This window comes from Rattus norvegicus, chromosome 16 (assembly GCF_021556685.1).
Source record: "Rattus norvegicus strain SHRSP/BbbUtx chromosome 16, alternate assembly SHRSP_T2T, whole genome shotgun sequence".
In the NCBI taxonomy this organism is placed as follows: Eukaryota; Metazoa; Chordata; class Mammalia; order Rodentia; family Muridae; genus Rattus; species Rattus norvegicus.
The window spans coordinates 64,790,001-64,808,786 of NC_141549.1; the positions used below are offsets into that span (position 1 = coordinate 64,790,001).

The 18,786-nt window shown below is 42.0% G+C and overlaps 1 protein-coding gene and 1 long non-coding RNA gene across 1 annotated transcript in view; one reads left to right on the forward strand and one right to left on the reverse strand.

Moving 5' to 3' along the window:
• Positions 1-14,379, reverse strand: part of LOC148000586 (uncharacterized) — an 18,971-nt gene extending 4,592 nt beyond the window's left edge. The window contains exons 1-2 of the long non-coding RNA XR_015639959.1: positions 14,142-14,379; positions 13,858-13,958 (exon numbers count right to left, since the gene is read on the reverse strand). This is a non-coding gene — a long non-coding RNA (uncharacterized LOC148000586). The remainder of the gene's footprint in view (positions 1-13,857; positions 13,959-14,141) is intronic.
• Positions 1-18,786, forward strand: part of Erich1 (glutamate-rich 1) — a gene marked incomplete at its 5' end in the record, with an annotated part of 52,793,804 nt that overhangs the window by 33,919,441 nt on the left and 18,855,577 nt on the right.

Here is an 18,786-nt window from a genome sequence, read left to right on the forward strand (position 1 = left end):
CTAGCCTAAAAAAGTAAGGCTTCATTATCCTCAAAACGAAGAGTCTAAGCTCTGTTAGACCCAGCACTCACATGATGACGAGTTTCAGTTCTCAACGTGATTCTGTTTTTTAAAGTAGCTAGGAGAGGAATAAACAGAGTACAGTGGTCTAAAGAAGAAATGGGAAAATGGGGGAGGGGTGCTCTAGTGAGAGAAGAGAGGGAGAACGGGCATGATGTCAGTCCCGGAGCCTACATAGTGAAAAGAAGACTGACTCCCTAGTAGTCTTCTGACTTCCACACACCCTCTGTTTTGGGATGCAAATGCTTATGCCTTTTAACATTAGAAGTCTGTAACTAATGTTAAGAAGCAGAGAAGAAATATTCCCATTCCAAAACAAGAGTACATACATGATAATCAGAAGACAACTTATGGCACATGTGGTATGCATAAACTCATGTACACACACACATGTGCATACACACACACACACACACACACACACACACACACACTAAAAATGTTAATTAAAAAATCTGTGACCAGAGGGTGGCACCTTTAATCCCAGCACTTGGGAGGCAGAGGGGGTACACAGAGAAACCCTGTCTCAAACAAACAAACAAACGAGAGAGAGACAGAGAGAGAGAGAGACAGAGAGAGAGAGAGAGAGAGAGAGAGAGAGAGAGAGAGAGAGAGAGAGAAGAGAAAGAGGAAAATTTGTGATCTACTGGATGTCAAGTTGAAGAAGGATGGACTCGTGTTGGTTAATTTCAATTATAACATGACTGGATTTATAAATACCTAAGACATTAACAAGGTATGACTTTGTGTCTTTTAAGAGCTTGTCCAAAGGAATTAACCAAAGGGAAAAATATATCCTTAATGTAGGCAGCACTGATTCATGAGCTGGGGTTCCAAAAAGAATGAGGGGGGCAGGGAGATCCAGCTAAATGCTAGTCCATCAAGCTGTGAGGAATCCCAGACACGGACTCCTACTGATGTGAAACTTGTCGTGTCTCCCCTGCTATGGCGGCCTTCCCCCTTTTCATTGTCTCTCAGATAGTGGATCTCACGGATGAAGAAACTAATGAATATGTGTCCGAGTTACCTTTGCCTGTCCACTCACCAAGGCCTAGGTTCATCTGAGAGAGAATTATGGGCTCAGAGGGCCTGCGGCCATGGTGAGTTGGGGAGGGGTTGTCTTGATTGTTAATTGATGTAGGAGGGGCCAGCTCATAGGTAGCACTATTCCTTGGGCAGGCAGGTGATCCAGGGTAGAAGAAAACAAGCTAAGCATGAGCCTATGAGCGAGCCGTCCAGCAATATTCCTCCATGGTTCCTACTGTAATTTCTTGACCATAAGGGAATTTTCTGGCTAGACGTAACACAGTGTGGGATAGCAAGCAGACCCACCTTGACTTCCTGCCTGGAATCTCTGCCTCGACTTCCCTCAGTGATAGACAATGATGTGGACCTACAGCTAAAATAAATCTTCCTTCTCCTAAATTCCTATTGGTCAAAGTGTTTTGTCACAGCAACAGGAAAGTAAGGAATATAATAATCATTCTGTAGTTAATAGAAGCCTAACTTCTCTCTTTTTTTTTTTTTTTTTTTTGGTTCTTTTTTTTGGAGCTGGGGACCGAACCCAGGGCCTTGCGCTTCCTAGGTAAGCGCTCTACCACTGAGCTAAATCCCCAGCCCCACTTCTCTCTTTTTTAAAAAAAAGTATTTATTTATTATATATAAGTGCACTGTTGCTGTCTTCAGATGCACCAGATCTCATTACAGATGGTTGTGAGCCACCATGTGGTTGCTGGGATTTGAACTCGGGATCTCTGGAAGAGCAGTCAGTGCTCTTAAACCACTGAGCCATCTCCCCAGCCCCCGGGAGTCTAACTTCTAAAGCAGTTTTAAATTTACAGAAAATTTGAGAGTACAGTATAGAGATTTACCATATACCCCAGCCTCTATACACACACCTAGCTTCCTTTATCAATAACCCAGTGTCAGTATTTTTCTCCAGAATGGCACAATGTTGGAATTGATGACCCTTCACTGATACCTCACAGTGACCAGAGTTTTCATTAGGACTCATTATTGTGATGTACATTCTACATACATATTTAGGACAGCTAGACTTTGTTTTGCTTGGCTTACTCTATGAGCTGTTTGGCATTTAAAAAAATAAAATAAAAATCACAGATTCGAAACAGTTTACCTGCCAACACAAGACACCTGCAACTGTAGATGTCATGTTACTTGTGACCTTACATATAGAGACAAGTATGTGTCTGCCTGACTCTGACTCCATTTATCATTGTTAATTATTCCCCGCTCCCACCCTGACCCCTACCCTGAGTGGTTTGAATAAAAGTGGCCTCCATAGGCTCATAGAGAATGGCACTATTAGGAGGTGTGGCCTTACTGAAGTACCTATGGCTTTCTTGGAGGCAATGGACATCACTAGGGGGCAGGCTTTGAGATCTCAAATACTCAAGCCAGGTCTAGTGTGACATTCACTCCCTGCTGCCTGCTTACCAGGATGTTGGACTCTTAGCTCCTTCTCCAACACCATGTCTGTCAGCACACTGCCATGCATCTCAATATGATGATAATGGACTAAACTTCTGAAACTGTAAGCCAGCTCTTATTAAATGTTTTCCTTTCTAAGAGTGGCCATGGTCATGGTGTCTCGACACAGCAAGAAAACTCTACCTAAAACACTAGCTCTTTTAGATTTGTGTATTCGTATGTGTGTGGGTGTTTTCCCTGCATGTGTTTGTTTACTGTTTTCATGCCTGGTTTCCTCAGAGGTTAGGAGAGAGCAACAGATCCCTGAAACTGGAGCTACAGAGGGCTGTGAATACCATTTCAGTAGTTAGGTAATATCGATGCTAAGACTCATGGTCTGGCAAATGAACATGTAAGATATCATACGTCATCAGGGAAGAACAAACTAAGACACAGAGGCATCACCACGTCCTTAGTAGAGTGGGCAAAATCCAGAAAACCTGTGGCACCAAATGAAGATGTGTAATGGAGCCCCCATACATGTTGATGATTATAGTATCTTTATTTCATAGTTGCCAGTCTTGGATGCAGCAAAGGCGGCCTTCAATGAGTAAAAGGCTAAACAAATTGAGTGCATTCGGGCAGTAAAACATTGGGCAGCACTAACGTGAAATGAGCCATCAAGCCAGGAAGATGGATTGGAGGAACTCAAACACCTATTGCCGATCTGAATCTGAGACGGTTATATGTTGCGCGATTTCAGTGATATGACATCTAGAAGACTCTAAACTGTGAGACACTGTAAAGGTCAGAGGTATTAAGGCAGAGGGAAGGACGTACAAGACAGAAGCTACCCTCATGATACCACAGTAGTAGGTGGAGATGTGTTTTTAAATGTTTATCTAAATCTGCAGAAAGTACACCACAGAGTGAACCCTAGTGTAGGCTGTAGACTCTGGGACATCAGTGCAACCTACCAATCACTGTGGTACCGTCATTTACATTCGCATACAGCATGCTGTTTTTAAAAAGTGCAGTGCTGTACCTAAATATAAAAGAGAAAACAGTGAGCTGGAGAGATGGCTCGGCGGTAAGAGAACTTGCTGCTCCTTCAGGGGACATTGGTTCAGTTCCCAGCACCAGAATGGCAGTTCACCACCCTCCTCAACTCCAGTTTCAGGGAATCTGAAGCCACCTTCTTTCTTTTGTTGGCACTAACAATGTAAGCAGTACACAGACATGTGTGGAGGCAGAACACACATATAAAATAAAAATATGTGAATCTTAATGTTTAAGGTGATTAACAGTTAAAAGAGAAGTCAGAGTCAGGCAGACCTTTGCCCATCTATATGTATAAGCAACCATGAATGTGACAGCCACAAATGTGGCCTGATACTGGTCTCTTAGAATAGGCAGATTCATATCCCAAATCTTCAGTGCTTTGGTTTTTGGTTTTTTTTCTTGTTTAATGGAAGCTCATTTAGCAAAGCAATCAAAATAAAGTATAGCCTTCCCACAATTTTTTTACTGCAGATGCATTAAAAGAAATTCTCTGTATATAAAAAAAAAATCCCACAAAAGGTATTCTGCTAAATTAACCCTGCGGGATAATCTCCGTATCATAATGTGAGCCGGCACAAATGTCCTGTCATCAGAGAAGTGATGGCTCCTGCTCACGCTGGTTCTAGGGACCAGACTGTGTTATTCCTGGGAGTGAGAGGGTTACGTTTCCGCCTGCCATGCATTGGCCGCCTGAGAAGCTGGTCTTATAATTAAGATTTTATAAATGATTAATAAGCAGATTTGCATGATCCAAGATGGAAGTGAATTTTAGAAGCATTGGTAATTTGTAATACAGATAGGTTTCAGCAAATTTATTTTTCTCCTTTCTATGGGAGTCAAGCGAACTACGCAGAGCAGTAGGAAACACAAACACTCCCAAGAGTCAGTGCAATGCCTTAGGGGTTTGAATTATTTTGACGGGCATTAATTTGGGATAATAGAAATAAATGGTTGTGTCATTTTAAAATATAATCCGTGTTTATATTAAAATGAACTTGAGTGGTGGGCTCAGGTAAACATAAGTAGGGTGTTTGATTTGTTTGTATTAAGTTTATGTCTGAGGATATTAAAACGGCAGAATTGGGCTTTACCACAGACCTACCCCACAAACAGTGATAACATTATTGTTATCATCATCATCATCATCATCATCATCATCATCATCATCATCATCATCACCATTCTAGTGCTTGAATCTCTGGTGTCATGGATATCAGGTGACTTATCTATCCTTGAACCACATCCCTAAGCCCGTGCTACTATTTTCCTTTTCTTTTTCTCTTAATTGAAAATTGATTTTGTTCATACAATATATTCTGTTTATGGTTTCCTCCCCTCTAGCTTCTCTCAGATCACCCTCATTTCCCCACAATGCACAACCTCTGTCTCTCTCTCTCTCTCTCTCCCACTCTCTCTCTCTCTCTCTCTCTCTCATTAGAATACAAATAGACATCTAAAAATAAACAAACCAAAATAAAATAAAAGAAACAGAAAAAAGAGTCAAAGAAAAAGAACAAGAAACATATATCCTCTACACACACACACACACACACACACACACACACACACACACACAATACAAACAAAATCAGAAATCATAACATAACAGCATAGAAGCAAAAGCTCTATGATGTTAAAAAAATGCCTAGACAAAGCACTGTGGAACAAGAAAAATAAACCTCCAGGAATACCATTGCGTCCTTTTATCATTGGCCATGGTACTTGCCCTTAAGTGGGTGTCTGTACCTAGTGAGTCTCTGTTGAAGAAAATGAATTTTTCCCCTGTGAGTGTTATCAGTTAAAGATGTCGTCTATGTTGGGGATGGTGGCTCATGTCTACTTCTCCTCTAAGCACTGAGACACCGTCTTGTTGCAGGCCCTGGGCAAGCTACCACAGTCTCTGTGGATTTGTATGTGTGCTGATCCTGCTGTGTTTAGAAGGCCTTGTTTCCTTGATGGTCCCATCCTCTCTGACTCTTTTTGTCTTTTTACCTCCTTTTCCACAGAGCTCCCTGAAGGGAGGGATGTGATGGAGACCTCCCACTTAGAATTGGGCGTTCCAAGGTTGCTTGCTCTCTGAATATTGTCTAATTCAGTTTTGTTGGGAGAAGCTTCTCAGCTGATTAAGACTGATCTGGGGTATTGCAGAATGTTGTAAGGAATAGTATTGTTGCTACATCCCTTTAGTAGAGCAGTAGTATTTGGTTTTCCCTTATATCCATGGCGTGGTCTAGTCTTGGGTTCTTGGCCAACCAGGCAGTGTTAGGCATGGGTTCTATCCCATGGAGTGGGCTTTAATTCTAGTAAAACAAAAAGAATGGATGGATGCCCCCACAGTTTTTGTACCATTATCACACCAGCATGTCTTGCAGGTACGTCACCAATGTAGAATGCAGGGTTTGCAGTCAGCATGCTGTTTACCTGTTCCCTATGGAATTGTGCAGAGCACCTTTGAATCCTATGAACACTAGTCTGTGAGGTAAGGCGCTAGGTCAGCACCAGCTTGTCTTCTCCATGTTCAGTGAGTCCTGTAGGTGTCACCTTCAGCAAAAAAGGTCTTACAATCAGTTTGCAGAGAACAACCAATACTGTACTGATATTTTAATCACTTGAACAAGAACGTTATGTGTTCAACTCATTTATGAAGTGGAAATTTCTGGTTTCGTTGGAGACTCAGTTGGGTCATGAAATGTTTTCCCGAAGACCGTCTTAGGAGAGGACATTTTGCTAAAGCAGATACATAAGAGAACGTTACACATGGGAGGGTGTTTTGCTGAGAAGACTCGTGGTGTTTTTTCTGGAAGCTGCCTGGTGAAAGGGCATGTGATGTTTTGCTGGAGTGGACTCTTGAGAGGACATGTGATGTTTGAAAAGAGTAAAGTATGACCCAACAGCCAGTGGACAATGTTCTGACATCAGTTCGCTTTGCTGGTCTTCTTTGAGATCCACCATGATCTGGCATTGGTTTGTTCTCTTTGCTGATTTTCATTGAGATCCACCTTGCTGGTCTTCATTGAGATCCACCTTGCTAGGGCTGGAGAGATGGCTCAGCGGCTAAGAGCACTGACTGCTCTTCCAGAGGTCCTGAGTTCAAATCCCAGCAACCACATGGTGGCTCACAACCATCTATAATGAGGTCTGATGCCCTCTTCTGGTGTGTCTGAGATCCACCTTGCTGGTCTTCATTGAGATCCACCTTGCTGGTCTTCATTGAGATCCACCTTGCTGGTCTTCACTGAGATCCACCTTGCTGGTCTTCATTGAGATCCACCTTGCTGGTCTTCATTGAGATCCACCCTGCTGGTCTTCATTGAGATCCACCTTGCTGGTCTTCATTGAGTCCACCTTGCTGGTCTTCATTGAGATCCATCTTGCTGGTCTTCATTGAAATCCATCTTGCTGGTCTTCATTGAGATCCACCTTGCTGGTCTTCATTAAGATCCACCTTGCTGGTCTTCATTGAGATCCACTTTGTTGGTCTTCGCTGAGATATCCACCCTGCTGGTCTTCATTGAGATCTACCTTGCTGGTCTTCATTGAGATCCACCTTGCTGGTCTTCATTGAGATCCACCTTGCTGGTCTTCATAGAGATCCACCTTGCTGGTCTTCATTGAGATCCACCTTGCTGGTCTTCATTGAGATCCACCTTGCTTGTCTTCATTGAGATCCACCTTGCTGGTCTTCATTGAGATCCACCTTGCTGGTCTTCATTGAGATCCACCTTGCTGGTCTTCATTGAGATCCATCCTGCTGGTCTTTGCTGATGATGCTCTGGCATTGGTTCACACTGTTTTCTCCTCTGATCTTTGCTAAAGGGGATTTGTAGAGAGAAATACACTAAAGAATTGTTGGTATTCCAGCTGTGTCTTGCCAATTCAGTGTTCTCCTGCAGAGCCTTGCAGTTTCTTCTAGATCAAGCCGCAGCTGCTGATTCGTGTTTTGTGTTTTGCTAGTTGACTGGACAACAAAGGTCGAAATCACCCTAAGGAACTACTTCTAAACAGGTTTATGCCGCCCCCTTGTCCTATTAACCATCTTCATCTCTGATACCTTTGGTCAGTGGACTATAAGGGAGGTTGAAGTGTTTAAGAACCTTTATTAAAATAGGTTTTGAAAAATCTAAGCCTACATATTGATTTGATATTTGAATCAAAGAAAAGCAGAGTAAATTGCTAGAAACAAGATTGGCTTAGAAATCAAAGGTTTCAACTGACCACACTACAGGACCTAAGGCCTCCCTGTTGCCTGGCCAGGGTCTGAGGACTGAAGCAATGAGTTAACTCACAGACAGAAGGTGCTATGTCTCCAGATGCTTTTCCAGGCAGTTCGTAAGTGCATCTGGTCCTAAGTTCAGGTGCTGCCTTGGCCCCAGTCATGGAGAGTAACACAGATATAAATGTATAGACAGCTCAGGAGAATGAGGAGAATGAGAGGAGAACGAGAGGAAGGAATCTCAGCCTCTCCATTTCCAAACAGCTGCCTTTCTACATTTCAGCCTGGCTTGATCACAAATATCCCTCTGCAAGATTTGACTATGTGCAAACACAGTGCACACACACACACACCCATCTGCCATGTATCCAATAGTGAAACAGAAGTGTGTGGTGTAGAAAGCCTGCATCAAGAAAAGAGGTGAGACAATATTTCCAATCCTAGCTGTACACTGGGACCTTCGAGAGAAGACATTAAAAGTAGTGTTGCCTGGTCCTGTTCTTGTGGTTTCTCTTTTTTCCCCCTCTGAAAAGTTATTCTATTAAGTGTGTGTGTGTGTGTGTGTGTGTGTGTGTGTGTGTGTGTGTGTGTGTGTGTGTGTTATGTAGGTACAAGACCAGAAGAGAGAGCTGGATCTCCTGGCTGTAGTTAGAGGCAATTGTGAGTCTCTTGACATGGTACTGGGAATTGAACTTGAGTCTCTCCAACAGCAGCAAGCACTCTTAGCCACTGCGCCATCTCTCCATCTTTCTAGTTTTTGTTAGCTATGTTTTGATCTCATCTGCAGACATAATGATCCAGAATGCTAAATGGGAGGGGTAGGAATGAGTAATAAAGAAGACAAAAGCAACATCTGAGACCAGGAAGTCTGGCATAAACGGAAGACTTATGCTAAGCAAATTTATTAAGAAGTACACCATCATATATACTATTTGGGGGGTGAGGGGCAGGGGCCATGGTCAAGGTCAGCAGAGAGATAAGTCAGACAATATAGGCAAAGAGGACATGGGCTATCTCAGACACCGCTTTCTAAGGACTGATAGCCACAACCAGGGGGGAAGAGTCTGGTCCCCAGAAAACACAACCTAGACTCCTTCAAGGCTCTGGCTCCCGCCTTAGACTGGCCTTGCCAAATCCATTCCCGGATAAGGTCATAGAATCATAGTTTCCCTTTGTCTGTTCATGGTGCCTAAATGGAAGTCAAGCTGATATGGCTCCCCGCAGTGGCTGTGAAGCTACACTTTTATTGGAAGAAAATGAAAACAAATGATTGATCTACTTCCCTAAGCATCCTTTAAACTTGGGATTTTATTTTCTTCAAAAGGATGTTGCCAGATTTCAGTTTCTCTCTCCTTCTTGAGTCAGAACATGTCTTTCTTTGTGGTCCAACTTCTTCTCCTGTAGACTAGTTCATGGCTGTAGGGTGGAGAAGTCTTAATCAAGAGGGCTGGAGAGATGGCTCAGCGGTTAAGAGCACTGACTGCTCTTCCAGAGGTCCTGAGTTCAAATCCCAGCAACCACATGGTGGCTCACAACCATCTGTAATGAGATCTGATGCCCTCTTCTGGTGTGTCTGAAGACAGCTACAGTGTACTCATATATAATAAATAAATCTTTAAACAAAAAAAGAAATTTGGGGTTATATTCTAAATTATCTGTAAGTAGGAATGGGAGATAGATAGATAGATAGATAGATAGATAGATAGATAGATAGATAGATCTTCATGAGTGCAGAAAAGAAGTGATAACAGTATTAAGAGTATTGATTATTAATTATTAAGAATATCTGAATTCAGAGACCAGTAATGTGTCTCCCTCTCGGTATCACATTTCAGATGGTGAGGACACTTCAGAATATCATGATGTTTGTCAGTAGTATAAAATCAAGACAATTGTTTGAGCAGCCACTAGATTGATCTATTTTAGCATATGTAGTGGTAGCTGCCATGTTTTCTTTAAATGTATTTATGTGGATATATCTCAATATATGTGATATCTTTTGTGGTCCTATGCATTCACATGCTTAAGTGATAGTTGAAAGAAGGGTCCATCAGTTTTACTAGACTTTTACAGAAAGCTGTGTCCCATAAACCTTAGGGGATGGTGGGGCTTCAGAACAATGAGCTTAATAAAGCCTCACCCTGAATGGAACTCTGAACCTGGAGACACTTACATAAGAGGGCAATACTCAGGGCATCACTGAGCCCTGCACTGTGTGACCTTTAAAAATTATTTTCTTATTTCCCAAGAATATTACTATTAAAAGAATCAAGATATTAGAGTCCAGCATCTTACTAAGGAAAAATAACAAATACACAAATAATGTACTTCAAGAAGATTGTTGGAGATCCATGTTTTGAATCGATTTCAATAAAGGTATTATTTAACTCAACAAAATCCCTCTAGAACTATTAAAAGAATCTGATATGAAAAGAGAGGAAAATGGGTCAATAAGATTTAAGTGGGTCAATTTGAATTTTTAGCTGTTGAATTCATACTATTCTTACCTCATATATGTTTTGAATGGAAATACCTGTTTAGAAGCTTAAAATATGTATTCCTAGTCCATAATAGAGACAAAACATGGGTATCATCATGAATCACTTTCATTTTTAATGCCATAAAGGCAAGAATTGCATTACTATAAGAGCATGCAATTCATTTATGCTGTGACAATGAGTTTTAAATTTTAATTCAAATCTTAATAAATGTTAGATCTAAAATTACTACATAATCTGTTCTTGAATTAACTTGTTTCTAAATTATGCTTTTGCCACATAATTAATTTAAATCAATAAAAGGGGTTATGATTAAATGAAAAAATCTGAATGTCTAAATTTTAACTATTACTAAGAACTGTATAAAATATAGTAAGGGCAAATCTACTTTACATGTAGAATGACTGCTTTATTTTATGACCTATAAATACAGCTTTTCGATTCCCTAGAAGTCTTTTGAATATCATTGCTTAGACTTTTATTGTTTAGATCTTAAACACTCCCCAGTGTTGAGGGCCAGTTGGAGGAGGGTGAGGTTTAGTGGAAGGAAGTGTGCCTACTCTATCAGGATGAACTCTACCAGACCACATTGCTTTATGATTCGCTTTCTGCATTAGTATTTAGGGGGTGAGATTTAGTGGAGAGAAGGTAGGTCATTTTAGTATTCTCTTGAAGGGGACCTTGTAACCCAGCTCCTACTTCCTTCTCCTCCTGATTCCCAGAGGCCACAGGTTGGGTGTCTCCTCTCTACCATGTGTTGTTCCTTGCTATGACATTGAGACTCACACAGGCCAGAAAGCAAATGGAGCAGCTGGTCAGAATGTAAAACTCCTGCATTCAAGAACAAAGACAAAAGTTTCCTCTTCCCTAGTCACTTCTCTTAGGTTTTTACCACAGTGACAATGAGCAAAGACCACAGGGTATCCAGGAAAATGGCTTTGAGGATCAAATAAGCAATGGGAGCAGCGATACCTTGAAAAGAAGACTTGGTTCATAGTAGAGTGTTAATGTTTGCTAAAGAACAACCTGAGCTTTGTCCTGCCTAATATCCATTTGTTTCCTTACTAGAGGGCTTTGGACCACACCACATGATCATCACTAACAACGTAATCCAGTGAGAGCTTTGGAGCCTGAATCATTTGGAGCATCAGATTAACCGCTCCAGGGTGTGGCAGCTAAGGTCGGCCATGCGTGTGGACAACTCTATCTGTGACACTGTGCTCCCTTACAAAGTCACCAAGGCTTGGGCAAGCCTTCCCTTGTTGGCAATACTCACACAGATTATCACATACTGTTGGGAGGAATCAGTACCATTTGTACCTCAGCTGGAAAGACCTTGCGTTTGGAAGTCTAAGGATTCTGTCTGCGTTCCTCTGTACTTCGTCTGTAATAAACCATAACTGCACGTTAGCTTTGTGTTCTGGAGACCCTATTAACTTGTATCAGAAGAGAAGTTGGGGACTGGAAAGGTGGCTCAGTGGTTAAGAGCACTGACTGCTCTTCCAGAGGTCCCGAGTTCAAATCCCAGTAACCACATGGGAACCACAGTTCACAACTATATGTAATGAGATCTGATGTCCTCTTCTGGTGTCTGAAGACAGCTACAGTGTACTTATGTATAATAAAGTAAATCTTTTGAAAAACAAAAGAGGAGAAGATGGTCTCGGGGACTTCTGAATGTCATACCTCACTACCTGGGAAATCTCTGAGTCCCTCTGACCCCATGTAAGAAAAGAGCTATGATTCTCCACTTTATCCTATCTGGTTTCCTTCACCTCACCTCTAACAGTCCTTGCTTGAGGGGAAGATGGGCAGATGGGAGAGGAAAAGGAGGCATGTTTCTTCCCACTCCATAGAATTAAAGAGTCAGGAGGCCAACATCACCTGAGACTCTCAGAGTACAGGGGTTTCAGACACTCAGTGACTCTGGCCCAGGGACCATAAGAGCTTTTGTCCTCTATGAAACAACCTTCTTTCTCTTTGTGTCCCTCCACATCTTCCAACACCTTGTTCAATATCTCTAAATTAATTTTCTCCATTTTCAGCTTTCCTGAAAGTACAGTGACTGATAAAGATTTCCTGGGAATAACAACTCTGCCTTCTTTACCACATGGGAGTATTGTAAGAATCCACTACCTGTCTAGTGGCTGCTAGGTTGTTCTATGGTTAATGAAGAGTCATCTAATTTCACAGTGTTATGCCCCCACCAAGAAAAGCATGATCTAGGACACATATGTAGACTAGTGAAGGTCTCTATTAAAAGGGACTATGGGAAGATATATTAAAAAGTATGTTTACTGTATCAAGACAAATTTTAAAAGCCAGGCCAGGTTGCCCCGTTTTTATGATATTTACTCTCTGTAGTCATAAACCCATACGGAACAGGCATCGAGACTGTAAGCTCTGCAATTAAATTTCATTCCTACCATTTAGTGGCAACTTGGTTTTACGTCTCTCTGGACTCATTTCCTTGTGTGTAAAATGGGGACAAGAATAGGCCTATATCAGGGGCTTGGGAGACAGTTCAGCCAGTAAGGTAACTGCCACACAAACTTAAGGACCCAAGTTTCATTCCCAGAATCCTCATAAAAGCTGACAGGAGGGCTGGAGACATGACTCAGCTGTTAAGGGCACGTTTTGCTCTTCTAGAGGACATGAGTTTGGTTGCCAGAACACAGGTCAGGTGACTCACAACTGCTTGTGACCCCAGTTAGCAGTGCTTGAGGAGGATAACCAACGGCAAACTCTGGCCTCCATTCATGTATGCGCGTTCACACACACACACACACACACACACACACACACACACACACACAGAGGACACTATAAGCATGCATGAACACACAACATACACATTCTCTCTCCCCTCAACCCCCTCTCTCACTTTCACTCGAAAGAGACTTATCTCATTCGGAGAAGATTAAATGCCCTAATAATCCATATATCACCAGAATGTTCCGCAAGCAAGATTGATGGGAAAGAAAGTCTATTTTACTTCTCATCCATTTAAAATGTATTCGGGAGAAGATCTATCTCTGTCCATAAATGAAAAAGTCAGGTGGTTCCCTAATGCTTCCTCTAAATAATAAAAAGTTCTATCTAGAGCCAGATTAAATACTATAAAACTATGATATAAGGATGTCGTGGCTCGTATAACAATGAAAGTTTCCAGTTTCAGCCTGTTTCCCACTGCTGGGATCTTCTGAAGAGAGCCCAATGTGGGAAGACAAACCTATTTTCCTCTATTCATTCCCTCAGTTTGTCTCCCCAACCTGCTCTCCCAGCTTGGTAATTATAGTTTATCAGCTGAAGTGTGAGGAAAGGTAAGCGTGGGGGTGGGCAGAAAGGAAAGGTAGGGATGGGGGTGGGCAGAAAAGATCTCCCTTAACTGGTTCTTTTGGAAAATGGCCTCTCACTTTTGACCTAGACAAATATCTATGGGTACTTTTACCTTGTGGTACCTTCTATCTCATCTCCCCATCATGAGGTTAACTGAACTTCACATATTGAAAGCTATGTGTTTTTTTTTTTTCTGGTTGCTGATTGGTTGTCGATCCATCAGCCACATGTCTACCCACATCATACATTATGTACCTGTGTGTTCAGTTCCACTCCATGTGGTCTCTCCTCTGCACGGCAAGCCCCATATCAGCCTTCTGCCTTCTGGTCCGGGATGGATTCTTAGACCGGATAGACTTTGGAAGTGAAAGATGACCTCATAACATCAGCAAATGCTAATGGCATCTCTGGCCCTCTAGATTTCCCATGAGCAAAATATAGCTCACTGTGCCTTAGCAGGGTAAGGAACACAGACAGAGCTCCCCAACATCCCGAGTGAACCTTTTCATGGCTTGAGGTAAAGAAGGAAGCATTCCTACCAACCCACTGTAGCCAGTGTAGAAAATGATCCTTAGTGCTTCTCTTTCCGAACACATTTCCTTTGAGAACAAAAAAGGTCCCTCTTCATTTCAGTGACTTCATAGCTGTTGATAACTCTTCTGTCAAAAGTAGACTGGCCAGTACAGCATGATCTTATAATGGAGCTAAGAAGCGATCACCTATGGATGCATGCTGCATGACCCGTGTGTTTGTGGTGTAAACACACCCTGTGCTGCCACCAGTCACACAAAAGTATAGCTCATATAATTAGGTACACCACAAAACGCTTGACGGCGGTAATAAAGGAAAGTCACTGGTTTGTGTTTACTATACTTGGTTTCATATCATTGCTGTAGAATGTGCTTATTAAAATGTCCCATGCTTCCCTGGGAACAGCTGCATGCACCTCATGTTTGACACGTGTCTGTGTGGAATGGTTGACCTGGATCACCCAAGTATGTGTAAGCAGATACTGTGGTATTGGGAGAACGATGGGAGTTATCATTTCCTTCAGCAAATCTGCCTAAGGACAGATATCTGAGAATGCAGCCACGTTGTTAAGTGAAGGATGACTGCCCTTGATGTTGGTGAAAGGAGTCAAAGCTTCTGTAACTCATTTCCTAATTTGCTGTCTGGACCCTGACCCTGTTGGGACAGCTCTCTGCCCGACCCTACCTGCTCCTGGGGGTTGGGAGCGAGCTGGTGCAGAGTCAAGGACACCGACTCCAGGAGCAGGTGAGAAACGCTGCTGCAAGCTCCTTTAATACCCTCCACCCGCACCCCATTGGTCCCGACAAAGTATCTATTCTAAACCGCAGCTCCTGATTGGCTGGCATTATTTGCACTAGCAATCCTTGCTCTCTGAGGCAGTCCTCAATTAGGTCCTCCTGCGGGAGATGCTTCTGCAGCTGCACAGCCCCCGCATTTACACAGAGGCAGCTCTGCTGTTCCTGCTACAGATATGTTTCCTCTTTCAGGCTGACAGAGACCTTACCATGTAGTTAAGGATGACTTTGGCTTTTTTTTTTTTTTTTTTTTTTTTGAATCTCTGGCTATCCTGGAACTCACTATGTAGACCAAGATAGCCTCGATCTGCCTGCCCCTCCCTTTGCCTCCCGAGTGCTGGGATTAGAGGCATGCACCCCAGTGCCTGGCTGAGGCTGACTTACAAGAAAAATTATCTGGACACAGGCATACTGCCTTAGTTACTTTTCTACTGCTTTGACAAAGCCTCCTGAACAAAACAACTTATATAAAGAAAAACGTATTTATTGGGGCTTATAGTTATAGAGGATGAGTCAACACCCATCATGGTGGGGTGTATGGCAACAGGTAGTCAGGCCTGGCACTGAAGCAGCAGCTGAGAGTTTGCATATGATTGACAAGCATAAAGCAGAGAGAGCTAACTGGAAATAGCATGACCTTTTGAAACCTCAAAGCCCTCTCCCAGAGACACACCTCCTCCAGTAAGGCCACACCTCCTAATCCTTCCCAAACAGTTCCACCAAACATTTAAATACATGAGCTATGGAGGGCCATTCTCACCTTAACCCACACACATACACAGAGAAAATTGAGTAAAGGTGGTCATTTACAAACCAAAGAGGCTTGAAAAGAAACCAATCTATTTGCACCTTAATTAGAGACTCGAAGTGCCCAGAATAGTAAAACCTAGATTTATTTAGTTAAGCCATCTGGGTCGTGAAACTTGGTTCTGGCAGCCCCACTTGTTATCTCTTGATATGGTGACTGAATGCTTTCCCTGATGTGATTATGTCAAGAAACCACAGAGGGAGTAATCTCCTTTAGCCAGAAATGGCTGATGTGAGTCTGAGAAGCTGACAAGTCAGACTGAGAAGCTGAACATAAGGGGAGGTATGCAGGTGTTAACACCTCAGGATGATGGAAGGCCAGGAAAGGTCCAGACTGGAGGAGGCTAAAGTAACCTGGCAACTGGAGTCATGTGTGACCTTGAAATGAACCCTGAGCCAGGAAAGACGATGATATTGGAGAAGTTGGAAAACTTGAGTAAGGTCTATATGTTATGTGGGGGGATAGGTTTGTATGAGCTTGGATTCCCTGTGCCGTGAATTGGTTGTGATCAAAATGCCCTTGGTTTTGAGGACAATGAACATACATCTTGAGAGTCTTGGTGAAAGAGAGGAATGAATTCTTTGTACATATTCTGTGCCTTGTCTATGTGGTTCAAATAAGTTATGTCTATTAATGTATTAATAATTTTAATAATACCATTTCACATCTATATTTCCTATTTAAAAACCCCTTATTCCTCAATTACAGAAAACAAATGATCAGGTAATTTCTCTTCCTTTACTTAATACATTGTTTTCTTCTGTTTCTTGAGACAGGGGTTCATGCTGCTTGGGTTGGCCTCAAACTCCTGGATCGAGGACGACTTTGAACTTCTAATCCTCTCGCTTCTACCTCCAGAGTGCTGGGATTACAGGCGTGCACCACTAGGCATGGCTCTGGGATTCAAACCCAGGACTTTGTGTGTGCTAGACAAGCACGCTACCCACGCTACAAACTCCACCTCATATCAGTCCTTTTGAAAACTAAGCTTATTACTATATTATTTGTCTACAATAAATGACTAGCCTCCATATCCTGTCTGAAATCCTGCGATACGAATTAAAAATTAAAATTCTTTGCCTTCGGTAGTATAACCAACAGCTGCACAGATGGTCCTGGTTAAACTAAATGGTCACAGGACAAAACCAAAAGTCACGAATCTGGACAAAGGACCAGTAGGAGTGGGGCAGAGGTTGGCAGGGATGGGAGGGAGATATGAAAGGATGGAGATGACCATCAAAGTAAATCATGCATGCGCACAAAATTGCCAAATAACAAAATCAATGTTTTTAAGAAGACATATCTTAGGAAAAATTAAAATTCCAAGGCTCCTCGGGTCTATGAAGTAAAATATTTTAGGATGAGAAGTAGAAAGCTACAGTAAATCTTAGATTCTCACATGACCTTTAGCCACACTATAGGAACAAGTCTCTTTCATGTGGTTTTCATAGTACCCACAAGAAATCATATGCATGCATGTACACACACACACACACACACACACTCGAGCTCACATGCACACATAAACACATACTCCTAGCCAAGCATGGTGGTGCATAGTCTCAACAGGTCAATAGCGAAGGGTTACGAGTTTGAAGCCAGCTTGGCTTCTGTAGTAAACGTGAGGTCAGCCACAGCGACATAGTCACAAGCTGTCTCAAAAACAAAACCAAAACAAAGCAAAACACACATTAAATTATAAAATCCTCAACTTACGTCAAATCATTTTTAATCGCCCAGAATAATGACTAGAGAATATTTTAATGGACCCCTGGATAGTTGACCATTTCTGTTTCAATTACACTTAACAGGGAACTTGGTTGAGTTTAGAATTCTTGAAGTGCAAACCTTCCCTTCAAAATGTTGTGAACGTTCTCTATTAATGATTGAAAATTAGTATTTCAGGGACATCTGAGGACAGTCCTTTTGTTATTTTAGAGGTGGGGGTCTTACTAAGTAACCTATCACGTTGCTGGAATTAAAGGTATGTGCCACCATGCCCAGTGGCAGTTTGTTCTCTTAGAGTTCTAGCATTTTTATACCTAGATGGTTCTATAATCTTATATCCTTTTAATTTGAAAACATCCCAAGATACACACTAACCTGCCTGTTCTCACAGTGTACTGGCTGTTTTTCTTGTCACAGTGATCAAATTACCCAAAAGGAAACTACTTGGGGAAGGGTGAGCTCATAGGTTGAGAGGGTGCAGTCTACCTGGAGGATCTGTGAGTGGGGACACGACAATTGGTGCTCTTCAGATCTTGATGGAACAGGAAGCAGAGACCAAAAGCAAACTAGACTGTGCTATTAAACTTCAAGGCCCATCCCTTGGAGCTTCTTCCTCCACTGAGGCTCCATTTAGAGTTTCATGACCAGAGCCACCCATATGCCGGGAAACAAGTACACAGACACAGGGCTCATGGGTAACTTCTCACATCAAACCAAAACACACACTGCTGTCCTGCACGGGATACTTTTCTTCCAATGTATCTTCAGGTATTGGTCCATGACAGACTCGCTCAAGCCTTCTTGCCCTGACTTAAATACTCCTGCATTCTTTTCAAATAGGTCCTTGTCTCTTGTGCCTGGAAACACCTTCCTCACTGTTATATTTTGCCATAGTTTCATGAGATGTCAGTTTATATTACATTATTTAAAAGCAAGGTGAGGTGTGTGTAACATTTTGGGAATATTTTTCTATCCTGTAATTCTTTTAAATTATAAAATAAATCATATACATAAAAGCTTTTTAAAAGACACTGATGATGATGATGATGATGATGATGATGATGATGATGATGATGATATAAGTCCTTTTCATATCTGTCACCCAAAATAAGAAATAGAGCTAAGAGCTTTAGAATCCCTCTTTATGCTTCCCATTTACTGGCTTCTGAAACGTTTTCATCTGGGGACTCATATCTGAATATTTTAAAAAATTAAGAAGCAAACACAAAGGAAGAACTGCCATATTGGGAGTTGTCCTTTTGGTGAAGGATTGTCACATCTGGACTCTTTCTTCCTTGGTAGCGTACGGGTCATTTTGAAGTC